The sequence below is a fragment of the Manis javanica genome, chromosome 14 (assembly GCF_040802235.1).
Source record: "Manis javanica isolate MJ-LG chromosome 14, MJ_LKY, whole genome shotgun sequence".
Taxonomy (NCBI): Eukaryota; Metazoa; Chordata; class Mammalia; order Pholidota; family Manidae; genus Manis; species Manis javanica.
The window spans coordinates 86,815,663-86,842,806 of NC_133169.1; the positions used below are offsets into that span (position 1 = coordinate 86,815,663).

A 27,144-nucleotide genomic window follows, 5' to 3' on the forward strand; every position below is an offset into this window, starting at 1 on the left:
GGTTGGAATCACTGATTTACTTCTCATAAGTAGAAAATGGCAAATGAAGGGATGTCAGCTCTGAGATTAGGGTATAAAAAGACTGTGGCTTCCTTCTTAGGTTGCTCGTCCTGGGGAAAGCCAGCTGCCACGTTGTAAGGAGCTCTGTAGAAAGACTCGTGTGAGTGGGCTTGGGAGCAGATCTTCTGAAGCCTGCCAACAAAATGCCAATGTGCTGAGAAGCAGACCCTTCAGCCCCAGCTGGACCTGGCGATGGGTGCAGCCCTGGATGACAGCTGCACTGCAACCTCTCGAGACATCTTGAACAAAAGGACCCAGCTATGTTGCACCTGGATTCTCAATACCCAGAAACTGTGAGATAACAAATGTTTGCTGTTTTAATTCACTAAGTTTTGAGGTAAATTTTTATGCAGTATTATATAACTAGCACAAGAGACTATCTGTGAAAATGCTTTGTTGAAAACTAAGAAATTTTCTAAAGCCAGACACAAAACCAAACCGTAAGGCCCATCAGATTCCATGGACGGCCCCTCCACATGGCCACGTCCCATGACATTTCTGCTAATCTCCGCCTCTTCCTTCCATTTGCTCCCTGAACATCTGGAGGCAGAGGGGCCCGGTGATGACAATCCCTGAGCAACCTCCAGGCTGGAAGGACTCAGCCATTCTGGGCACCACAAACCTTCAGGGAAGGCAGCCCAGCTCTCCCCTGGCTCAAGGCAGGGGCCCTGCTTCAGAGAGTTGTCCCAAAGACAGTCAGCCCCAACCCTGGGGTCGGGGTGAGATTTCCCTCCCTAATTCACAGCATGTTCACTACATCACCAAAAGAAAAACATCTATCTTCTCTCTGCCTTGCTTTTTCCTCTTTCCAAGGCTGTCCTCGGGAGAAAGAGAACCTCATCAAGTTGGAGTCTGGCCTTTAGGGCCCTAGGAATGTGCAGGCAAGCAAGCTGGTTCCAGTGCGTCTCCTCCGGAACAGACAGCCTGCTCCCATGCCCACAGTTCCCAGGCAGATAGATGAAGGGCGAGGAACAGGATGGTCACCCACCTTCCAGGCGGAACCCATGTCCTGCAGCTGCCATCCAGCACCCCCAGCTCCACTGAGCTGTGTGGGGCAAGGACGGCCTGGCAAGGAGGCGGCCCTGCGGAGAGCCGCCCGTTCTAGCTGCATCCACCGAGGGCTAGCACCCATCTCCATGATCATTTGATTCCGATATATGATTTTCCTCCCAGTTTCTTCCCCTGTCCCTTCCTCCTGCCAGTACAAATAAACCTTCTCCCAAAACTTTGAGCTTGGGGAGAAGGCAGCTTCTTTTCACTGGGGAATCTCCCTCCTACTTCCCTTTCCCAAATGGCGAAGGTCTATGCATCTCTTAACTTGACTACCCCCTACAAGGATCTGGTTGTGCAGAGAAGAGGTTTCTGTGGACGCTTCCCCACAGGGCAGGACAGGGATGGAGAGCTAACCAAGCCTAAGCTCCTGGGGTGGGGTGGTGGCAAAAAGCTCCCCAGGAAGGGCTTCCTGTGGTGTGACTGGTCCAGAAACGAGGGCCCAGGAGACCCCCAGCAGGATCAGGCTGGGTTGACTGTGCATGGTCTGGGGCGCTGCACAGAGAGCTGCTGCTCAGCGCATGCCAGCTGCTGACACCAGCAACAGCCAGAGGGTAGCTTATCTGGGATGGAGCCCTGCCTCTGGCCATCCCTGTTCCTTTAACATCCCCCTCTCCCAAGAAGAGGAGTGCATCTTGTGCGGGGAAGTGTAGCTCATCTGCCCCACACAGCGGGGGGCCCATCTTCCTGGCAGCCTTAGACCTCCCTTGGGTGGGACTCTCAGAGAGCCTTAACCTACACGCTGGGCAGTGTCAGTCATGCCTCTGGAACCTTCTGCATTCTCCTAACATAGGGGTGCTAATCCGGAGAAAGTCCAGATAGCTGTCTGGAGCCAGGCTGACATTCTGGCTCTATGCCAGGTTTCCCAGGAATAAGGAAATGGTCAAGGGACAGGTCCCAGAATTGTACCTAGGGCTCCACTTTGGTGTTGGAGGGAAGCAGCCACCTATCATGCTCTGCACGTGGTACTTAATCTGGTGCTACAAGGCCATGAGCTCAGAGGACACGCGCCCCAGCAGAGCCTAGACCAGAGAATATCCCTGACATAGCTGCCTTCCCCCTGGCCCAGGACCAGCAAACCATGGCCTGCCAACCTAGACACACTCAGTGGAGAAGAAGAGTGAATGGCACGTAGAGGTGCTGCTGAGGAAAGAGGGCTCGCAGCCATCCCCAAAGCTGGGGTGGCCACGGGGACTGGTGGGCAGGAAGCTCGGCTCTCAGAAGATGCCTTCCATGGCTCAGGGGTTAGGAGGCCTCACTGAAGGCAAAAAGGAATAAGGTGTAATCTGAAAGGCATGGCTTCCTGTACTTTTAGTTCTAGAAAGAACTAGGGGTTCTTTCTACTCTCTATTTGCTATGGAGTCAAGACTAAACTCCTCTGCCTGGAATTCAAGACAGTTTGACACCCTGGCTGCCTTGCAGCCCTCCCACTGCTGCCCAGCCCCCAGCAGCTCCCCACCGCCGCCTACCACCACAATTCTGGGTCCCCAGCAGACTAGCCTACCGGCTGTCAGGCTGTATTCGCATCCTCACTAAAGCTGCCACTTTACTCCCCCTCTTTACAACAGCCCTGAACCTTCAAGTGCCCTGTCCCGGCCCATTCTCTGTGAAGCCTGCTCTAATCAGTGCAGCCCACACCAATCCCCGCCTTTTCTGCTCTCCTGCAGCATGCCTGGCCTGCACCACATGACCGGCCCGTTTATAGCATCTCACATTTGCTCACTAGTTGCTTTGCTTCAAGTTGTTGTCGACTAGAGGGAAGAGCAGCCCGAGGATGTGCGGAGGGCCCATTAGGCTCGTTCGGCGAGCCTTATGTTCACTGTGAGTTGGAACTACGTTGGAATTGTTCTGTGTCTGTTTGGCTCAGGTGGACTCGGTGAATGCCACTACTTACTCATTTTCAGCGTTTAGGTATTAGCCTCCTCCCTCCCTGCAAGATGCCTCGCCGTCACCTGCCGCGGCTTTCTGCAGGGTGCAGTAAGCTGGCCGAGGAGTAGGCTTTACCAGGGGTCCTCTTTTGTGATTTGCCTCAGTCAGAAACTGCCTTCAAAGGGGTATAACCCCCTCTGTGCAGTGCCTCTCCTCCACAGGGCCCTCCGTCGGGCTTTATCAGTCCCACTACCATCTCCACTGGCCGAGCCTGACGTCTGGGGGATTATCTTGGCCCCAGCTGCTCAGTGCCACAGCCTCTGTTTATGACACTGGGTCTCAGGCCGCGGCCAGGGGCGCTGCACATTCCTGAGGACAGGGAGGGGCCCCTTCACAAGAGATAGTCTCCCAGTTGCTGTGCCGGGCTAGGCTGATGGGTCAGAGCAGCCTCTTCCTCTCTTCCTTTCCCCCATTCCCACAGCCCAGGAGCCGGCTGCCTATCTTAAGATTTGAGAAAGAAGGTGGCTGTGAGTTTGACCAGATCAGCCACTAAAACTGCCCTCCAGAGAAGAGAGTTGCATCCTGAGCTTCCATGGATCCAATGAGAAAGGTCTCTGCCTCTTGGGAGGCCTCAGTACCTTGGCCTGGGTGTGTGCCCAGGGCAGAGCTGACCCAGCCCAAGGCCGCCTCAAGGGCAGCCTTGCACGTCCTGGCGCTGCCCCTCTGAGGGCTGCCCCCCCCACCCAATCCCTGCTGGCCCTCTGACATGCCCCTCGTGAGGTGTCCTGGTCTCACTTCCCTCTCATCCCTCCCACGCTTGCCTTCACTGCCTCTGTTTCTCTCTTATTTCTCCCACTCCCGTGAGCCCTCCATCTCATCATTAGAGATGGAAAAGGAACAACCTTAACCACATTGCTATACTCCAGTGAGTTCACATGCACGCTCTTTTATTACATCTTCACCTTATTCCTTCATGCCAGGTCCCCAGGCCCAAGGGATCATGTCACTCACAAGTGGCACAGGGTGTTGACTGGAACCCAGAGTTTCAAACGCTGAGGGGCGAGGTTATTTGCTTGTCCTTTGTTAATGAGACCTGGCCGATACTCCCTGCCCCCTCTCATACTGAAAACTTTCTTACCATAAACGGTTTTCCTGGCATAAGACAATTCTAAAAGAGAGGAACAGACACTAATACCATTGCAAAGTTCTACCCCTATCCTATGTCATGGAATCATGGAGACATCCAACTCACACGCACAGAAAAACCTAGATTGAAATGGGTGAGGATTTATATTCATAATGAATGAACAGGCATTCATATGTCATCGTCATTGTTCAATCCCTTGCACTTGTATAAATATATACATTTATATACAGCATATATGTACTTAATTGGATTAGCTTTATACTTAAGACAATAACCTCAGTTCTAAGGATTTATTATAAGGAAAGAGATGAGTACAAAGATTCATACGCAAAGTTGTTCGACATTATTAATAATAATGAAATATTTAGAAACAACTTATAAATGGCCTACACTTGGGGATTTGTGAAGTTTGGTCTTTTCAAATGATGGAATATCAGCTATTAAAATCCAGGTTCCTGAAGAATAATTAATGGCACAGGTCATCACTATGTAGTAATAGGTGAGAAAAACAGTAGATAAAATTATAGGAACATTGAGATCTAGAAAGGTGAAAAAAAAGTATATGCGTGGAAAAATGATTTGGAAAAGGAAAAGTCTTTAAGAGGATGCATTTTGGCATGGTAAAATTGTGAACAATTTTTTCTTTTTTTGTGATATGATTCTGGATTTTCCATATGTCCTACAATGAGCATTTATTACTTTTAAAGTAAACATAACAAATGCAAATTTTTGTTAAGTTCCTTTTAATTTTTCGTAACAGCCTTGTCAATATGTGAGCCTTTTACAGCATAAAAAGCACAGAGAAGCTAAGCGACAGACAGTGTCCGCAGATGATTTACGTATCAGGACCCAGGCTTCCCCAGCCGTAGCCTAAGACCCGTCTGCTTCCCCATACGGCCTCCCCAGGCAGTTTTTTGCCCATACCTCAGTCATGCTTCTACTTTCAGCCTGGAGGCTTGCCTAGCTCACTGCCCTCAGGCACATGCACCCCACCCTTGTCCTCTGGGGTGTCCCCACACAGGAACCAACCTCACTTGGGGCGAAACATCTTGGGGAGATCGGACCTCAGGGGTAGGCGATGGGGAGGGTATAGGTGAGCCAAGAAGCATGTCGGTTCCCCTTAAGGGCCTGACACAGTGTCAGGCAGTTGGTAGAGGCTCATTAAGTACTTGCTGGCCAGGCCCTTCTGCATGGGTTGTTGTAAGAGCTTCACTCAGAAAGCTGCCCTTGGGCCTCCTAGGGAAACCTTCTATCCCCTGCCCCACCCTACACACGCAGGAATTTACCTCCTTTCTTTAATGTACCTCCTTTCTTCAGCACGCAGTAGGGCCAAGGAATCAGGCCTCCTAAGGAAGTGATTCAGAACCCTTTGGGGATTACTTAAGTCTCCGAAAATCTGATGAAAGCTATGGACCCTCTGCAGAAAACTGCATGCAGCCTTCGACGCATAGACTCTTGTAACAATTCAAAGAGGGTCACAGACTTTCTGAAGCTAACCACAGATCTCAGGCTTCCAGGTCTCAGCAGATTGCTTGCCTTTGCAGTGGGAAAGCCAGGCCCCTCCCCAGACCTCGCTAGAGTTGCTCTTTCCATTGCCCTTTCAGCCTGCCACTCTTTGCCTCAAGAAGCCCTAATTAGCTCCTCTCTGGGAGGTGACTCAGGGCCATTATCCTTCCTCCACCCCTGATGACCCATTGGAAGGAGAGGGGAAGTGACTTAGATGGAGTTATACCATGAGTCAGTGCACAAGCCAAAACTAGAATGTGGCATCTGGGGCTCCCGGGGTTATATTTAGGCCTCTGGGGAGAGCTGCTTCTCACAGCAGGGTCTAGACATATGCAGGACATGGACATAGGCCAATGCTGACTTATTACTTAGAACAGTAGTAAGAAGACAGAATCTAGGGCTTCATCACCCTTAAGCACTCCATTCTTGCATCTCTAAAATGCTTAGGGGCAGCGCCATCCTCGTACCATGCAAGAAGAAAGTGAGGTGACAGGAAGGAATAAAGAACTCTGAGGTTCTAGCTCCAGTCCATCTTCCCTAGGACCACTGCAAACCCAGGCAAGCCCTCAGCCCATCAGCAAGTCAGGCAGGGCCCCCGGGATTTCCCTTCCAAGACCTTGCACTGGAGACAAGGGCTTTGGCCTAGGTCCGTCGATGTCATGAACCACGATGAGATTTCTCTTATAAAATACACATACACACAGTTCTTAAGACATAAACAATCACAGAACTGGAGTCCCCTGCTCAAGGCCAGGGGGGACAAGGTAAAAAGAACCCAGATATGATTGAGAACTGATTTCTGGATCAACAAGGAGAAATATAGCATGTCATATGGATTGATGCTAATAACTTCCATCCACTCTCACTCAGAGATCTGTTTGATACACGTGTTACCCAAACCCACACCTGAAAGGATCCTAGGAACATTTCCCAAGTAACCCTCTGCAGTGCTGTCCAATCGACCTTCCTGTGATGATGCAAATGTTCCAGGTCTGTGCTGTCCACTATGGTAGCCACTAGCCACATGTGGTCAATGAGCACTGGAAATGTAATTAGTGTAACTGAATTTTTAAATTTTATTTATTTTTAATTAATTTAAATTCCAAATTTCAATTGCTTCCTGTAGCTAGTGGCTATTAATTTTGGATGGCAGCTCTAGAGGCTCTGAGGGGCCATGAACTTGAGTAATTAATTGATTAATTCTTTATATGCCTGCTTAACCTTTACCCAATGGACTCAAAAAAACCTCCCAGGCTCGTTAGGAATCCCCAGGGAGGCTGAGGTGGGCAGAGTCTGAGTGGAAGACTGTGGTTGGGAAAGAGGGGAAGAGAGCTGCTTGATACACGTGTTACTGAGCCTTTCCCAACAAGGAGACTGTTCCATCTCTTGTCCTGGGCTACGTGCCCCAGGGAAGGACCCAGTGCAGGAGTCCAAAGCTCTAAGGATGCCTATTACCTGATGGTAAGGATCCTGGGGAAATGCCCTCCGAAGGGTAAGGATCCTGGCTGGAGGGACACTGAGCAACCACAAAACATCATTCCAGGGGAAATTACTAGAAAGATTACATATGCCCTCAACTACCAATGAGACCATTCTGAATACAGAGCTCTGCATGGTGAAAAGAAGGCTAGAACAGGCCTCCCTGGCGGGTATTGCCTCCTACTGCGAGTGGGAACTGAAGGACTACAGCCTTTCTGGAAGGTAATTTGGTAATATATATTAAAAGGCTTATTAAATGCATCTATCCTCTGGTACAACAATTTCACTTCTGGAAGTTGAATTTAAGAAAATTAATTCAATATACATGAAGATTAAACAACAAGGATGTCCATTTTAGACCTTTTTATGGAGCCAAACATATTGTAAACAATCTAGACATACAAGAGCAGATTGTTAAATAAATTATGGCAGCTTCATAGAATATTCCTTACCTCCCACATCTAAACCATCAGGGCAAGTCTTCCGTTACCTCTAAAACATATTCTGGTTTTGTCCATCAGTCTCCATCACAGCTGACACCATCCAAGTACAAAGCATCACCCGCCACATGAACCACTCACCAGCCTCCTAATGAGTCACCCTGTTCCTACTTTTATCCTCTTCAACTCATGCTCCACAGAGCAGTCAGAGCTGGCTAGCTTGTTGACTGGCTACCTAGGTAACTATTTTAATGTAATAAGCACCCATAAACTCATCACCTAAAGTAAAGGCTGGGAACTTGTCACTGGCATCTAACCATCTGGCCCCACCCCAAGCCTATCTCCTTAGCTCCTCCCACGCCAAGTAAGCCATTACCCTGTTGCATTGATAAGCATTGTTGTTGCATTTATAAGCATTCCTAAATATGTATATTTTATTAATGTTACTTTTAATTTAATAAAAAGATCACATGGTATGCACTATTTTTTGACAGTAATATTTTGCTAAGATTCATGCATATTGCTCCTAGCACTATAGTTCATTCATTTACACTGCTGTCTAATATTCCATGGTGTTTATAGATCTAGTTTATCCAATCTCTCATTGGTATTTAGGGTTTTTTTCCCTAGGTTTTTATTACTGTAAACACTGCTGCCTTGAACATTCTGGTCCATGTGCCTTACTGTATGTGCACAGGAGTTTCTCTTGGATATATACACCTAGGATGAAATGTCTGCACTTTAGAGTACCTGAAATGTTAAACTTCACTGGTTCACCAAATTGTTCACTGATTTACACCCCCATCAGCAATTTTGAAGATCCTGTGGCTCCATTTCCTTTCCAACACTTGGTATTATTAGGTCATTTTAATTTTTCCCAATCAATTGGATGCTAAAATTTCTCTAGCTGTAGTCTTAATTTGCACCTTCCTGATCACTAAAGATGTTGAATATCTCTTCACATATTTATTGATCTTCAGTGTGTTCTGTGAAATGCTTGTTTTGTCATTCACCTATTTTCTTTCAATTGGGCTTTTTATGTTTTCTTATTAATTGGTAGGAGTTGTTTCTATGTCTTCTGAACACTAATCCTTTGCTGGTTGTGTGTGTTGCAAAGATCTTATCCCAGACTGTAAATTGTCTTCTCACTTCCTTTAAGGTGTCTTGACATATAGAAATACTTAATGTTAACATGATCAAATTCATCTTTTTTTCTTTTGTAGTCAATATTTTTTGTGTCTTATTTAAAAACCTTTCCCTATTCAAGTTCTAAAAGATAGTCACCTATATTATCTACTAAGAGCTTTAGAGCTGTGGGTTTTTTACATTTCAATCCTGGAGTTGATGTTTTGTATATGGTGTGAGGCAGGCATCCAATTTCACCTTTTTGCACATGAATTTTTTTCAAGTTCCATTGACTTTATAGTTCTTTATTTCACTGCTGATTTGACACTCCACTTTCATCACACAGCAAAGTTCCATACCTATGTGAGTCTGTTTGTGAGCTCTCAAATTTATTTTATCGGTCCATTTGTTTATTATTGGGCCAATACCCCACTGCTTAATTACCTTTGTTTCAGGTCCTGGTATCTGCTAGGGTCAGTCTTCTGTCCCTACTTTCCTTTTTCAGAAATTCAGAATCCCTATCAAGTAACATGAAAAACCCTGTTGGGATTTTAGTTGGAATCTGCAGATTAAATAGGAAGAATTGACAAAATTGAAGAATTGACATCTTTCTGGCATTACATTTTCCTGTCTCTCTGAACGTAGCATCTCCCTCCATTTACTTAGTAGTTCTCCTTCAATACCTCTCAATGAAATCACAGACTTTTTCCTGTGGAAGACTCATATGTACCTTTTGCTAGATTTATTCCTAAGGATTTTATTTTATCTGACAGCATTTTTAACGTGTTTTCTAGCTTGCTGTTGTATATAAAGTGCGAATGGCTTTTAGGTGTCAATCTCATAGCAAGCTATAATTGACTAAATTCTCCTATTATTTCTAATAACTTGTTTGTATATTGTTTTGGGTTTTCTATGCAAAGAATAATACATAAGGAAATAATAACTGTTTCGTGTCCTCCTTTCTAATTCCAATGCTTCTCATTTCTTTTCCTTGTAGTTTTGCACTGGTGGTAAATGGACATCTGCATTCCTGGCTTTGAAGTGAGCACTTCTAACATTTCCCCATTTAGGAAAATGTTTGCTCTACTATTTTTATAGTCACTCTTATCTGGTGAGGAAGTTCCTTTTCATTCCATGTTATCACGACTGGTTGACTTTTTAGAAACTTTTTTTAATAGCTAAAATAAACACAAATATAGAAAATAGCACAAAACAAAATATAGCTTAAGTACTACACAACTAACACATTTGTAAACGTAATCCATGAAAGGAGATAAAACAAGTCACCCCAGAGGCCCTCCCATGTATCTCTTCCCAATTATAAGCCCCTCTCTCCTCCTAAGAGTAACTGTTCTGGCTTTTTGGTGTAGTCACCCCTACTTTTTTGGGTGTAGTTTCATCATCCAAACATGAATATCTTAAACACTGGGGTTTGGTTTTGCCTAATTTTTTTTATTTAAATTTTTTAAATTAAGATTTTATTTTTTAGAGCAGTTTATAGGTTTACAGCAAAACTGAGAGGAAGGTACAGGGATTTCCTGAACGCCCCTTGCCCCATTCACGCACAGCCTCCCCCAGTATCAACATCCCCCAGCACAGTGGTACATCTGTTACAGCTGATGAACCTACATTTGATACACCATCATCACCCAGAGTCTACAGTTTATATTATGGTTCACTCTTGGTGTTCATTCAACATTCTGTGAGTTTGGACAGATGCACCATGCCATGAATTCATCACACAGGTATCTGGCACAGCGTGGTCTCTCTGCCCTACAACACCTCCGTGCTCTGCCTATCCATTCCTCCCTCTGCTCCAGCCTCTGGCACCAGAACCTCTTTACTTTCTCCATAGTTTTATCTTTTCGAGAATGTGATACATAGTAAGACCCCCTTATCTGTACTCCAAGCCCCCCAGTGGATGCCTGAAACCATGGATAGTACTGAACCCTGTATATATTATGGTTTCTTTTAATACATACATACCTATGAAATTTTTAATTTATAAATTAGGCTCAGTAAGAGATTAACAATAACTAATAATAAAACTAAACAATTATTAACCACCTATTGCAATAATAACAATAGGTGAATGTGGTTTCCCTCTCAAAACATACTATTATCACCCTTGTTGTGATGAGGTGAGATGATAAACTGCCTACATGATGAGATACAGTGAGGTGAACGACATAAGCATTGTGACGTAGTGTTAGGCTACCACTGACCTTCTTACAATACGTTAGAAGGAGGATCATCTGCTTCCAGATCTTGGTTGACTGCAGGTAACTGAAACTGTGGATAAGGGGGGCTACTGTATAGGAATCATACAATATGTAGCTTTGTCAGATCAGCTTCTTTAATTACTAATATGCACCTACCTACTCTTCTAATGTGTCTTTTGAATCCTCCTTCTCCCCTTCTCTATCTATTCAGTGAAGATACTGGGGCACTTGCTGTGGGGTGTTTTCCTCTCTTTGGTGTTGATTTTTATCAAAGGTTTTCTTTGAATCTAATTAGATGACTATGTGGGGTCTTTGTCTCTCTTTTAATCTGTTAATGAGGTAACTGACATTTATGGAGAGCAATCTTCCTAAAACAAATCACATCATGCCACTTCCCTCCAGCAGCTTCGCACTGACCTTAGAATGAAACCCAAAAGCCTTGACCAAGACCTACAAAGCCAAACAGGGCCTTACAAAAAGGCCCGTCTTCATTTACCTCTCTGCCTTAATACACAATTTTCCCTCTTCTGCTTGCTTTAGCCATACTGGCTTACTTATGGTCGTTCAAACATGCCAAATTTATTCCCAAGCTTTGTCCTTGTATTATTAGCTGTTCTTTTTCTGGAATGTTCTTCCTGCCGACCTCCACACGGCAGCTTCCTTAAGGTCTCAGTTCAAAATTTCCTTCCTCAAAGAGACTTTCCAGGACCATCTAGTTTAAAGTAGCACCCACTCACTCTCACTCACCAGAGTCTGGAATTACTCTGTTCATTTGTTTATTTTATTATCATCCCCCCTCATCCCAGCTCATAACGTAAGCTTTAAGCAAGTTTTGTCCATTGCTTTATTCCCCAGGTCTGCCTGGCACAGCGTAGGTCCTTAATAAATATTTGTTGTACCAAAATAATATTGCAGGAATTTATCTATTGACAGGTAAAATAGTCAAACCACACTAAGCTGATCAAAGTAGTAGGTATCCATAATAGGATTTCCTTTATGTTAAAAAGTACATCTGTACGTGTGCCTGATTCTGAAGAGCAGCCTGTCTGGAAGGGCAGAAGCACAGAGTTAACGGCAGTCACCTCTGGGTGAGGGAGACGATGTCTGTTACTGGTATTTATGTTCTTGTGCTTGTCTGTATTTTCTGGTTTTTTTAAATTCTTTGACAAGCACATACAGTGTTTGTTATAAGACAAAGTAATGAAAGCAGCCTTGTTACCCCCGATACTCAGGAACTCATTTATATCAGCATGTGCAATTACCACGCCACACTGAGTAAGCGTATGCCCAGCCCGGCCCTGGGTGTCATGGGGAACCCGAGACTAGATCCACATTCATCTCATCACAGTGTCCTGCCCTGTTCCAAAAAGGGAGCCTCACAGGACGGCCCCTCTCATATCATCTAATTAGGGAGACGAAACACATACAAATGACACAGTAAACTCTAGTCAGTAACAATTGTGAATTGGCCATGTTCGTTGGCTGTGTCTCATTTAGTTTCATGTTCTCCTAGAGCCTCCCAAGGACTTGCCTGGAACACTGGTGCTCCCTGAATGCTAGTTGAAACAAACAGTTCAGCATTTATGCCATCACCCCATGGTCCTTGATGACATGCCAGAGAAAGTGACACGGGGAGTTCGTGTTGAATGGGTGCAGAGTTTCAGTTTTGCAAGATGAAAAGTTCTAGAGATCTCTTGCACATGTGAATAGACAACACTTCAAACATGGTGGAGATGGTACATTTCATGTTATTTGCTTTAGACCACAATTTTTTTTTAAATTGCCAAATAAAGTGGTACCGACTTGAGAGGTCTGGGAGGTTTCCGGGAGAAGGACTTGAGTGGGTCTGGGAATGGAACAGAACTGGTTTCCCCTACACGGAGGAGAGCAATTCAGAGAGGGGCTCACACAGGAGCCAGCAGGCAAACGCACTGGGGGCCGATGCAGAAATCTACGGGTTCCAAAGAACTACAGAGGGTTCAGAAGGGTGTAGACTGAGGGTGTGAGGGGGGTGCTGGGTCAGAATGCTGGAGACCTTGAGGCTCAGAGGAGGCTGGACTTGAGCCTGGAAGCAGTGAGGAGACAGGGAGGGTTTAGATTTGGGAAATGAAGTGATAAAAGTGCTACTGAAAAAGTACTAATTAGCATTCAAATGCGAATATAGTACACATTCATCTCAAACTTGCTGAAAGGGGAGGAAAAGGAAGCACCCAAATCTCCTCAGGTAAGCCTCCGGTGCCAGCTGCTGCAGAGGCACCCACGGGGCCCAGACCAAACAGGTCATCCGCGTGCGCTCTGCTGGCAGCACAGACGCTGTCCCCCACCACCGCTGCAAAAGGATGGATTCGACCACTCTGGCCTCATAACCTTTTCCCAGAGAGGCTCAGAATCTCAAAAGCACCTTTTTCTTGCCAGCGCTGTAATTAGCTAGACAGGGAGCAGCAGCGATTCCCTGACGAACTGCAAAAACAAAGAAGGCTGGATTTAAAAAACAGGGCTCCCACCTCTGCCAACAGGGGCAACTCAGCCCAGCTGCTGTGTGCCTAGGAAACAGGTTCCCCCAGCTAGAAGGTGCACTTAGAGACTTCCTCCCAGGCAGCGCTCTCCAGACCATAAATGAGCAGGTTTCCCAGTACCTCCCGGCCCCGACCAGCTAACTTGTCTTTTCAGGAACCGAGGACCGGAGTGAACCAAGGGCAGTCGACCCCATACTGTAAAGGACATGTGACTCCACTGGACCTGTCTACCCACAGTTGTCACAGGATGCACAAACTCTTCTGTTGAAAAAAAGTGAAAACTTTAGAAGTTATCTTATTTACAAGTGAACGCACATGTAGCAAAAATTAGAACACGAATCAATGGAGATGAATAAAATAGTCACGTTTAGCATGTTGCTATGTTAACAAATATAAATGGACTCAATATGGGACACACTATTTTGAAACCTGATTTTTTTTTCACTGAACCATCTGTTATGAATGTTGTTTGATGTCAGTAAGTAAACTTCTGCAAACATGATGTGTGATGGCTGCATGGCGTTCCATAATACGGGGAATAAGGGAGGCCACGCACGGCCAGGTTATCCAGTGTCCCGTCAATGGATATATAGGTTGCTCCCAGTCTTTGGCTATTATAAATAATACTATGGTGAATATCTAGTAGCTAGATAACCTCAGGATCCTAATGTTGGTGGTGGTGAATGTGTTAAAAATCTGCAAAGGGAGACACCTGTAACATTTATTGTAAGAAAAAGCATGTGTCCCTTCAGGGACCCAACTCAAATCCCATTTCTTCCACGAAGCCTTCTCCTGACTGTACCACTCCGCAGTGCTTCTCTCCCGCCCAGCACTCTGATCCCCTGCTTCGTGGGCACGCCCTTCTTTGGCACGCAAAGCCTGCTGGGCCTGGTCTTGGTCCCATGTCCCTTGTCTCTCTAATTACATCAGAAGCTTTGGATCCTTTGTAGATCCAAAACGAAGGCACACATGATTAGCGTTCAGTAATACTTGTTAAAGTATTTCATTTAAAGTTCTGAGGGGGTCTTGGGTGGGAGAAGGAAGCCCTCTAATTTTAATTAGGGCTTATGGGCAGTCAACTGGGAATGAGGGACTAGAGGAAAAGCTCACCCTTCTTTTTCCCATCCAAAGGTACTTCTCAGCTCAGCCGTAACCCCCCTCACCCCCTGCCCCACCCCCCTGTCTCACCTGCTTGGCCCTAAGCAGTCAAAGCTTGGACCATTCAAAGAGCGGTGGCAGTAAGTGGACCGATATTATGAAGACCGTCTACCACACGGCCTGCCACCACTGCTCTAAGCGGGTAAGCAGTGAGCTGCCTCTATCTCTAAACAGTACTTGCCGTGTTCTTAGTGAAGGAGGGGAAGAAAAGGTCAACAAAACAGACCTGCCCTAAAAGTTAAGGGAAGACACCACTGCGTAATCCCAGATGAAGGGCAGACACACGGGAGCTGCTACGCCTTATGGGGCGTCACCTGCCAAAGGGCAGAAATAGCGGGAAACCAACCAGCAGGGCCAGGGCTCTGTAGTCAGTGAGGATCCCCTCCCTTATCCTGGGCAGACCCTGGGATGAAGCAGGTTCCCAGGAAAAGCTGGCAGGTGGATCCGGTTTATCAGAAAGCAGAACTTCCAAACCTGCTGCCCAGAGTCAGGGTCTATCACACGTGGACACAGGCTGCCCCTAAATGGGCCTGGGACCGAGAGGATGCCAGGGCCAGGGTCCCACCTTGTGAGGGGCCAAAGTTAGTCCTCCTTCCTGGCACTCAGCTGCTCTGAGCATTGTCCCTGCAGGTCATCTGGAAGCTTTTATTAAATGCCTATTCCACCTAGACCTGGCCTACAGGCAGGGAGGTATGTGGGAAATGAAGCATGGACCCTTTGCTTATAGAGCTATAATCTGGCTAGAGGTCTGAAATTAGAGGTAGAACATGGGACAAAAATGCTCTGATTCTGTGTTGGTGGACAGGCATGGGGGTGAGGTGGCGGGTAGAAAGGCAAGAACTCCAGGAGAAAGTCAGGAGGCCTCGGTTAGCACTCTCTGCCACCAGTGAAAATGGCACAGCTTTGGGCAAATCACTTAACTTCTTTGGGCCTCCATTTCTACACTAGAAAAATGAGAGGCCAGTCCCAAAGCTGTCCACAAAGGAGCTAACAGGTCAGAGCAGGGTTCCACAAAACCTCAGAGGGCCACAGAAATGCCCTTACTGTGGTCAGCACTTACATATTTAAGCGGACCCAGAAGCCAAGAAACCCTCAAGGGCCAGCCATCCCTGCATCTCAAGTGCAGTCAGGTTAGACTGTGTTAGGGTCTCCCGGCAGACCAGCTCTCCACCAGAGGCACGCAGTATCCATCCTATTGCAAACTGGAGCCCTGCCCAGCCAGGGGACTGCAGGATAGGGGAAGACAGGAAGAGTTGTTAAGACAGGGGAAAGAACTTGCACCAAGTCAGTGAAACCTGGAAGGGGTCTAAAAGGTCCAAGTTATAGCAGAGACTCTGATGCCCCAAATCACAGCCCACGGCCCACCTCTGACTTCCACACAGGATGATTTTCTGTGCTCAGAACCACCTCCTGCTGACAGGGTCACACCTCAAGCACACAACCCCTGGGGCTTTTTCTGACACTAAGGACAGTGCTCAGCCAGTGGGGAATGGGAGCTAGCAGATAAGTGTTCCAGCTCCTCACCCTGTCGGTAGACAAGTCACTCTGTGTAATTCCCAGGAAATCGTGGGAAAACTGAGTCCTGATTGGGCATAATAGGACCCTTAGTACACCCTCATTTTAGCTTCCCCTCCTCTCCTACCTTTTCCCTACTCATGCTGCTCCCTCATTCCAGCTTCCTCGGACTTCCTCTCAAATAAACTATCTGTACCTGACTTCACCTCAGGTCCTGCCTCCAGGTGAACCCACACCAAAAATACCAGTAGAGAATCTGATGCTTACAAGCTGATTAGAGTTCTCTGGTGACTTGGCATCTTGAAGGGATGCCACGTGGCTCTGAAAAGCTTTCTCAATGGCTCTGTTCATCCACTGGGTCCGGTCATTCAATTTGATGGTGCATCTCGCTAAACAAGGCTCATGGAAAGAGGGAAGGAACCAAAGGTTCTCTACTGGTGTTCTGTGCCTTCTTGGAATCATTGTCCAGGACACAAGATTATTACACAACCTCAATTTCATCTTTCCCACTGCACACCATCCCATGCTGAGCAACTCCAGACATCAACCCCTCCTGGAAGAACAAGCAGTCTTTTGCAAGGAGCATGTTTTCATTTTTGATAAAGGAAGAGAGTGGCGGAGGAAAATCACCCAACTACCTGGGAAGTACACTCTGGGTGCTCTTTGGTGCTGAGGCCACGAGCCCCATTCTATACCCACCCAAAGCGGGCCTGGGGAAACATGACACGTGCATGTACCACACACAAACACACATGCACCCAGGAGAGTACACACCCACACATACAGGAGAAAACAATATCAAAATATTCACCATAGTTCTCTTTGAGTAACAGAATTATGGGTCACTTCTATTCTTTGTATTTGTACTCATGTATTTTCTACAATGAATGTGTAGTACTCTTTTAAGTCTTTAATTATGAAAGAATGACACTTGTCCCTTCCAAACTATATCTGCCGCAGAGCCCTAAACATGACCTATAAACGCCCACAGATTTAGTTAACAGGGTAATCTGGGACAACAGCAGACTCCAGATTGTGTGCCAGGAGGTTCTGAGACAAGAGCTGTGGAAACACAAAGTATTATCATTATCAAGCATTTTCTCCCTCAGTAACTTGGTCTTTCGGAGGAAGTGAAGCAGAGAAACACAAGTCAGTTGCCTGCACACCTCTGTGCCTGAACTCTGACATTTACCATCACCAGCCTCAGCTCCCAGCTTCTGCAAGGCTCTTTCAGCTTTCCCTGCCTAAGAGCCTGGGGGGACCTGGGTTAGCATCCTGGCCCCCCTCCCTGGGCCTTGAGCATCCTGCTGAACAGTGAGGGGACTGAAGGGCAGCAGTCAGTGAGCTGGGAGCCCCTGAACCCAGCCAGTTGTTAAGTAGGCGTGAGAACCCATCAGCTGGAAACACCGAAGGCGGGCAGGCAGGCGGGCTGATTCTGGGTGAAGGAACATTGTAAATGTTGTCACCCAAAATAGAGCTGAGCTGAACTTGGCTCCCAGGCACTGCAAGCCTCCTTCCTGCTCCCTGCTGGCTCCTTCCCGAGGTCTCAGAGATGCTCCCCAGGCACCACACCTCCTCCTGCTGCCAGGATTGGCTTTGTCTGCGCTGCTACTGAAGCTGCAGGCAGCAGGCAGAGGAGCAGCTCCGACCTGGAGCTAGAGAGTCAGCTTGCCGACAGGCTCAGTCCCTCCCCACCCAGTGACCACACAGGCATCGGGGACTCAGTGAGGTTAAAGCATGTCCACCAGACGACCCCCGGAACCTCCCCCTTCCAGCTCCCCGACGCTCCACCCTGGCCACGCCCAGCCTCCAGCCCCACGCTTCTCTCACTGTTCCACGAGCCGTCCCTCGCCCAAGGCAGAAACCTCAGCGTTGCCTTCGATAAATCCTCTCCTACCCCCACGTGTAATTATTCACCTAGCGGTGCTGACCCTTGTTGGAACGCTCTCTCTAGCCCGGTTCCTCCTTCCTGTTTCGCAGCTTCCCTTACACTTCGGGCTCTGTCGTCGTTCCCCTGGATGAGTACAGGCCCTTCTCAACTGCTCTCCCTACCTTCAGGCCCTTCTCAGCAGCAGATGTGATCCAGCATCGCGGTGGGTCACTTCAATCTCTTCTTCTGACACTTTTCAGGGGCTTCCTACCACCTACAGAATGAAGTCCCAACTTGAACCCAGGCCTCAAGGTCCCTCACCAGCTCTTTGTGACCTACTTTGCTCGCCTCATCGCCTGCCCTTTCCCCACCCTCACACCATGTTCTAGCGACGTCAGACCCCCCAGAGTTTGCTGGATTTTCCAGACCCATGGGATTATGGTGAGACCTGTCACAGGAAGTCGCTGCCGTGGGCTCTGCTGACGAAGCCCCCCCGACCATCTCCTGCTGGCGTCCACACTATACATCTGGCACGTGGCTGTGTGTTGGGTAGGGCTTGCTTTCCCTCGGGTGTCACAACGAGCCTGGGAGAGCTTGAAAGAAGAAACTTCTTACATGCTTGTTTGTCCCTAGAACCTACCACTGGGCCCTGTACTTTACAGTATTTATACACAGCAATAGCTTACAATGGTGACACCATTAACAATATTTTCACACATGGATATCTTGTTACCCCAACCAAATTATAAGCAACTTGAAGATATAAGCCATGTATTAAATTTCTTTTTATCTGCCTAAACATACAGCACAGGGCTTTGCATATCTCGGAAAGCAATTATAAAAGCAGATGTTCATTCCATTCCAAATATTAATGGTGGAATAGTGCCTGGCTACTTGCAGAAGTGGCCAGGCACTATTCTATATACAAGAGATGTGGTGGAGAACAAAAAAACAAAAATCCTTGTCTTTTCGGAGTCTGTAATTTCCGTGGAAGGAGACAGACAACATTCATAGCATAAACTGGTAAAATGTATGGTAATAGTCAGTAAGGATAAGAGCTAAGGTGAAAAATAAAACAGAAAGAGGAATAGGAAGTGATATGGGAGTAATTTTCAATAGGATGATCCACAAGGTCCTCACCGCAGAGGTAACCTTTGAAAGGTGAAGGAAGGGAGCGAATCATGCAGATCTCCAGGTAAAGCATATTCCAAGTAGAGAAAACAATACAAAGGTCCAGAGGCAGGAACAAGTCTGGCTGGTTTGGAAATAACAAGGAAGGCCACGAGGGAGGGGTAAAGTGGGAGAAATGAGGGGAGCAGGCAGAGCTGGGGTCAGAGGAGTAACAGGCCGGAACAAACAAGGGGGCCCATCGTCATCCGACTCTGAGTGGGAAAAAAAGCCAGGTGAGGCTCTGAGCAGAAGAATCACATAAGCTGACATATTTCCATTTTTGGTCGATGTGGCTGCTGCGTTCAGAACAGACTAAAGAGGGGTGAGGGTGAAGCAGAGAGATCAATTTGGAGGCTATTAAAACAACTAGGCAAGAGATAATGGTGGCTTGGATGAAATGGATAATTGCGGAGGTGATGAGAAAAGGGAGAGTTTGTTTGTTGGGCAAAATTGCCTGGATGTCTCTTGCAATCTCCTTCATTCAAACGATGGCGAGCCCAGCTGTTCAGGTCAGAAAGCCTGCAGCCCCCCTGGGCACCTCGTCTTTTCTCACTCCACATCTGACCTGTTCACACATCCTGTGTGTTCTGTCTTCAAAATACACCCAGAATCCAAATGGTTAAATGAGTTATAGGTACAACTATTTCATGGAATACTATGCAATCTTTAAAAAGAAAATTCCCAGGTAAAGTAAAAGAGGAATTTCCTTTTCATTGTATTCCCTTTGAATGGTTTAATATTTTGAGCCATTCTTTTAAATTAAGAAAACAAACCCAGCCAATGAAGAAGGAGAGAATTAGGTAGATCTCACAGCACTCAAGATCTGACATGGAATGATATTCATAATATGCTACTAACTGAAAAGAAAGGACTAACAATATACATAGCTTATATTTTTTAATGTAGAAAAAAATGTGTATGTATATGCACAGGAAAATGCACAGGACATTTAAGGATGTTTTTTAAGTATTTAAGAATATTTTCCAAACTGCTAATAGCTGTTATATCTGAGGAGAAGGACAAGGAGGAAAAATGAGGGGGCCTTCACTAATTCCACTTATATATTTCTGTCTTGCTTAATTTTATCTTTAACAGTGAACAGGTATAGAGTAATAAAGATTATTTTTCTTTAAAAATAGCTTTGGGAACATAAAGGACCTCCAAACAGAGGATCAGCCAAATAAATTATGGTATTTTCATTAAAAAAAAAAGAAGGAAGAGAAATATACCCAGAATCCAACGATTTCTCATCAACTCCCCAATTATCTCCTTGATCCAAGCCACCATCATCTCTTGTGTAGTTGTTTTAATAGCCTTTAAATAAATTAGGTAACCTCCTACTTCTGATCATTATACTATGTTTATGTAACGTGTTAATATTAGGGGATGTTGGATGAGGGGTGTATGGGAATCCTCTGTATTATTTTTGCAATTTTTCTGTGAGCACCAATAGGGAACTACTATACAGAGGGATAAGGAGATAAATAGATCATCTTTTGGGAAGAGTTACTGCTCTTATAAAATTGAATCAAGGAATAATATATCTCACCAAGATTATGTTTCTAGCTCTGCCTTCTAGAAGATACAATATGGTATTCTACAAATAATAAATGCAGAAGGCATGAGGGAAACAGAAAATCACCACCAGGCAAACACCACAAACAACGGTGGCAAACAGGATCCACCAATGGATGCTTAAATTAGTGGTCAAATGTTGGGAGTTTGCATACACAGTTTCAAAGTACATCCTCCAAGATATTCATTAAGCCTAGAGGGAATGATGGCGACTTTACAGTGGAGAAATTCACCCGACGCCACCTAACCACGTGATGAGGGTAGCCCCACCCACACAAAGCACTTAGAAGGGCACAACCTCATTTCGGTGGAGATCTTGCCAAAAAGGCATAACCTCCCTTCAACGAGAAAACACCAGGCACATCCAAACCGAGGTATATTCTTCAGAATAACTGATCAACACTCTTCAAAACTGTCAGGGTTACAAAAGATAAGGAAAGACTGAAAAACTTACAGATTGGAGGAGAGAAGGAATAACAGCTCGGTGCAGTGTGGGATCCTGGGAGGCTCATGAGACACAGAAAGGACATGAGTGGAAAACTGATGGAACTTAAACAAGGCCTGTCATTCAGGTAGTCGTACTGTACCAATGTTAATCTCCAGACCGATAACTACTAAGGTTATGTAAGATGGTAACACTAGAGGAAGCTGGGTGGGGGGCATACAGGAACTCGGTACTATTTTTGCAACTTTTCTGTGAGTCTAAAATTAGTTCAAAATTTAAAAAAAGAAAGATCACGTCTCTAGATTTATCACTGACTAAACCCCATCCCTAACTTCCAGGAACCTTTTCCTCAGTTCTACCTGTAAAACAAGCTGAATCCGATATCCTCTCAGGAAATGTGGCAACGGGTAGGTCTCCCTCAGAAATGTCTATTATGCTTTCTATGGCCAAAAGTAAGGATTTGCAAGTTAAGACCACAAAGCTTTGAAGAGTTCTTTTCCCACATATGAGAGCTCCTCCTGTGAACATCAAAGGGCCTGATGAAGGGCCAGAAATGGCCAGTAGTGAGCACCAGGTCCCAGTTCACCAGAGGCCCCCAGCGTCAATTCCACTAGCCAGAGAAGGGTGGTCAGGGCCTAGGAGCTCAGGCTCCCCAGATGCCACAGAGTGTGGCAGGGCCAACTTTGAAAAACAGTGGCCCCTTCGGAAGACCAGTTAGGAAAGAGCCATTGATACCTATCATCCCATTCCTGAGACCAGGCCCAAAAGAAAGGATTCCCCCATGGCAAGGCCTGCTGTGGTTCTCTGGCCTGGGTCTCGGTTCTGTCATTAATTCTAACACGCGCCTTCTGTCACTCACCCTGGTCAGCACATATCCTGCCCCGCTGTACCGTGAGAGCAGACCACCATCGTGCTTTGTAGGGCTCTTGTACAGTATTACAAACAAAATGGGGATTGTTCGGCTTCAGCAGAAGCCTGAGGCACTGAAGAAAGCATTTAAGTACAGATCGCCTCAATGTGGCTCTCTCATACACTGCTGGTATGAAATGGCATACTTGATAATATGGATGAAAAGCCTTAAAACTGTTCCCACCCTTTGACCCAGCAATTCCACTTCTAGGAATTATCCTAAGGAAATCAGAGTTGGACACTGACATTAATACATAAGGTTGCCGTGCCGGTATTAGCTCTAATTGTAAGAAATTGGTTATAATAAATGTCACACAACTGAAAGTTGATTAAATACAATGCAGAACATTCATAAGATGCTAGGTGTCCAGTAAGACTTACATTTCCCAAGAACGGTTTATTATGTATTATGATATGATCCTGATTTGGAGTGTGTGTGGTGTGGGAGAAGAGAGGTACGCAAATTAAAAATGCAGGAAGAAAAGTAAACCTTAATAGTAGTTATCTCCGGGTGGTTGAGATGCCGACAGATCTTTATTTTTTTTTTCACTTTTACTACAGATGTTTATACTTTTCTGTTGCTCCTAAAGTTTCTCCAACATACAGGTAGTACTATTCTAATAAGGAAATTAGATTGCCCCCATTTTATGGGTGAATAAACCAAGTTACAGAGACTGTCATTAACTTGCCTGAGGTCTTCAGTGAGTCAGAATTGAAACCAAAAACGAGGATCTTGGTTCTCAAAAGCCTCACTCATCTCACAAGCTGCCAGCCTGTGTGGAATGGTAGCTGGAGGACAGTGGTTCTTAACTGGGTCATTTTGTCCCCTGAAGACCGCTGGCATGTCTGGCGTCACTTCTGGTTGTTATACCTGGAGGCGGGGGGCTACTGCTGCTAGACATCTTATATACACAGGACAGCACCCACACCAAAGAATTAGGTGGCCCCAAATGCCAAGAGTGTCATGGTTAGAAACCCCACTCTCAGAGAAGGGAACCACAGCTTTATTCCCTCACCAACTGGACTTTGAAAAAGCTCCGGTGCCTCAAAAGGACACCAGGAACCTCCAGCCTGCCTCACACCCCGTGCAAGCTGGTCGTGTCCTCTGCTGCCGACAGGATCTGACCTGGCAGGTAACAGGTCTAGAGCACAGAGCACCGAGGACTTCATTACTTATATTAAGCAGGCTTCCACTTTCCAACGAAGAAATATTAATGGATTCATTCCAGAGGTGTAACAGGCCCAGTGGAACACAGCTTGGGATTAAGAGCTCACACGGAGGAGATGAGCCAGTGGAGGCGGGGGCTGAAGTGGCCTACGGACAGCGCAAGGCCAGCCGGGCAGAGGAGCAGGGGGCCTGTCTGCACGTCCTTCCTCTGCATCCCACTGCGGGCACCTCCAGAGTCCTGGGTGGCCACGCCAGACTAAGCTCTAAGTATCTTTAGAGCAGAGAAAAGGGGAGTTCCACCCAAACCCTGAGAAAGATTCTTTCCCCTCTTGGAGACTCTGTCTCCCAGCAAAGGGGCCACCTGCTTGTCCTTATCCACAGGCTTCAAGGGGACAGATGTGATGTCAGCACTTCCTTCCTTGTGACCTTGAGCCCAATGTAGCAATTCATAGGACTCAAGACCTGGAAAAAACCTTGGCCAAACTACCTTCCCTTTACACATCAGGAAACTAAGTCTCAGAGAAGTCAAAGATCAGGCCCAAGTGACGCAGCTAAGCCAGAACCAATACCCGAACCTGTATCTTCTATTCTTTCTATTCCTTAACAGCACGTCAGTCACCAGGAGGTCCAGGGCTGCATGACCACAGCCACCAGTCTTGTCAGAGGAAGCTGTTACTCTCTAGTGGCATTTCACATGAGAACAGTGTGTGCGTGCCAGGGCGACCCCCCCTCCCCAGGAATGTGTGCACAATGGGCAGATTGTCATCTGTGTATCCATCCCATGTGGCTGTAGCCGCTAAGGACAAGCTCAGAGTCTAGGCAGAGGATGGGAGGGAAATGTGCCCAACAGGTGTGACTCCAGTGTTATCGCTGCCGTATCCTTTGGGTAGCCTGGCAAACTTTTTTCAGCCAAAACAAAGGGCTCTGGTCCCACTGGGGCAGCAGCTAGTCCCTTTCACTGGACAGTTGGTCACACAACTGTTTGCTGCATCTATTTAACAAATACTTATAGAGCACCTGTTATATACCAGAAACTGAGCTGGGTGCAGGTCACTTGGGCCTGACCTAGTGTCTGGTACAGCTCTGTCACAGACCCTATTCATCAATTGCTTTGAAAGGTCTTCCTCCCTACTTCCCCACGTCTCCCAACAGTAAGCCCATCTTCACCTAAACTTTGGCTTGTGACAGAAGAGCACAACTAAAACCAAATGGCATGGATATATACTGCAGGGTCAGCATTAAATGCCAACTTAAAGTGTAAAAGGGAAAAGGATAGCCTAAGTACCCCAGCAGGTGAGGGAAAATAATCTGGCAAACGACATGATCAGAGACAAGACCGATAGATTCAAAAAAATAAAAGCATGAAGACAGGGAGCTATGGCAATATGGTAAGGATATGGGATCTAAAGTCAGACAGGCCTGCCTCTACTTCCAGCTAGCTGTGTGGCCTTGAGCACATTACTTAACCTCTCTGAGGCTCACTTCCCCATATGGAAAATGGGATAATAACAATAGTACTGACTTCCTAGGGCTGTTGTGAGTACTGAATGGGATAATGTGGACCACGTGATTACCTAGCACTGGACGTACTCAGTAGCCATTCTTTCTGGCACTGAGTACTCACCTTCGATCTGATCCTACCCTCTCCCCAGAAGAGTCTGGCAAATAGCACACAAAGCTTCTCTGGCTGGCATAGTTCACTTGCTGTGTCTCTCTGCCCTCCCAGGCACAAGGAACCCTGTCGGAGCCACATTGTGACCTGGAGCCCTGACACTAACTGACCCAAAACTCCTAGGAGGCTGCTCTGGAATGTCCTAAGGGGGAGACAAAAGCCCCTGTGCACACACATGGTGGCCACAGTGACGCTGGAGGTGCTGCTGGTCTCTCCATGGGTCTTTGATGAGTGGTGAGCCCTCACGGTAGGGTAGGACTTCTCCACCTGTATCGCGAGGGTTCTGGTTAGAACTGAAGGTTCAAAAGCACCTGATACATCGGTGATCTCCCAGGCTTTCCTCCAACACTTGTTCATTGTTGTCTAAAAATCCTTGGAGTCTGGTCCTCTTCACAAAGCCCACTGTCATTATCCGGGTTCAGGCCCTCCTCGCTCACTGGAGGGTGCTCTCCCCAGTCCCTCCCACTCCCATTCGCCCACCACACAGCCATCAGAGACCAAAAACTAATCAGGTCATGTTCCTATACAAAAGCCCTCTAGGGATTTTCTCCTGGTACAAAGAGTAAAGACCAAACTTCTCAGCGTAGCACACCAGACTCCTTCCGATGGGCCACAGCCTACCTTCACTGCAGCATCTTCCACCACTTTGGGCCCCCAGTGAGTACACTGCGTGCCTTCATATCACTGCCCGTGTTATTCCCTCTTCCTTCAAATTCTTCGGTGCCATCCTCTCCCAGGTGTCCCTCAGCAATCCCTGGCAAGCTCTTTGGCCCTCCGTCAGGACTGAGGCAGATAGCTTCTGAGATGGCCCCTGAAGGTCATGCCTCCTGATGTTCCTGCCCCTGGGCAGTATCTTCCCCTTGAGTGTGGGCTGGACTCAGTGACCACTTCTTATAAATATGACAAAAGTGATGAGATAGGAGCTTCTTTGGTTGGGTTATAAAAAGACTTGACTTCAACTATGGTTGCTCTGAGGGAAGTCAGCTGCTGTGTCACGAACTACCCTATGGTGAGACCCATGTGGCAGGGAACTGATGTCTCTGGCCAATAGCCAGAGAACCTGAAGCCTGCCAGTGGCCATGCGTGTGAGCTCAAAAGCTGCCCGTTGAGTCTTGAGATGACTGCAGCCCCGGCTGACACCTTACTTGTAGCCTTGTGATAGCTCCTAGGCCTGGGGACTCAGTCAGGTCACAACTGGACTCCTGGCCACAGAAACTGTGAGAAAATAGATGTTTGTTGTTTTGAGCCACTAATTTTCAGGGCAATTTGTTACGCAGCCACAGCTAACTGATGTGAGCACCCAGTCCAAATGTCATTCATCTATTAAGCATTCCCCAACAACCTCAGTTCCTTGGATTTTTCTTCTCCTGTGATCTTGTGCTCCACGGTGTGCTTCTCTAGGGTGTGACTCATTCACACACCATAGTCCTTGTCATCACCAAGAATTGCAGCCCCTCCATGATCTCAAATGTATGCAGATCGCTCTCCAACCATTTCACAGCTCAATCCCTCTAGCATTTGTACTATTCTTCTATCCAAACAGGATCTCCAATCCATTAATACGACCGTCTTTTCACTGGTCCTCACAGTGAATATGGTGCCCTCTCTGTCCTTATTTCCTTGCTTACAGTCATGACCGATCTTTATAACATTTCCCTTTCTTCACTCGGCAAAACTACAATCCTACTTAAATCCAACCTGGTATTTACACTCATGCAATTGAATGCAGCTTGGGAAAAGCACACGCACTTTATTTTTATTTATTTATTTATTTATTTATTTTCACACGCACTTTAAATTCATAACCATGAACCAAAGACAGGCCTTTAGTGAGGCCTGACAATCATACTGTACGAACAACCTCCATTCTATTCACTCACCTAGACGGCTGTTTCACACCTTCTCTCTCTTTTGCAACTGCCAACCTCCTGCCCCATTCCCTTAGTGGATGACCTTGTTTCCTAGCCCACTGAGAAAATTGAAACAATCAGAAGACAATTTCCACAGGCTTCCACCATAATATTTATGTATTTACCAGCATCCATACACATAACCCTGCCTTCCCTTCTGTTACTGAAGATGAATTACCCATGGTCCCAGAGCCAATCCTTCCACTTGTACAGATCTCACCCTCCCCTGCGCTAGAAAACTATTCCAACAATCTCTCCTACCTCATTAATTTCCCTTCTCAACTGGACCATTCCCACCAGCATTTAAACATGCTGTTACTTCTCCCATATTAAAAAAT

The 27,144-nt window shown here is 46.5% G+C and overlaps 1 protein-coding gene and 1 long non-coding RNA gene across 7 annotated transcripts in view; both read right to left on the reverse strand.

Moving 5' to 3' along the window:
* The window catches only part of NRG2 (neuregulin 2), a 169,331-nt gene that overhangs the window by 115,680 nt on the left and 26,507 nt on the right, over positions 1 to 27,144 (reverse strand). The window lies entirely within an intron of this gene.
* LOC140846201 (uncharacterized) lies at positions 14,759 to 18,729 on the reverse strand. Of its 2 annotated transcripts, none has more exons than XR_012125138.1 (3): positions 18,140 to 18,729; positions 16,355 to 16,476; positions 14,759 to 15,798 (listed from the first exon to the last, which is right to left on the reverse strand). It is a non-coding gene; the product is annotated as an uncharacterized lncRNA (long non-coding RNA). The 2 variants fall into 2 exon arrangements; XR_012125137.1 differs by having other exon boundaries at positions 16,355 to 16,486.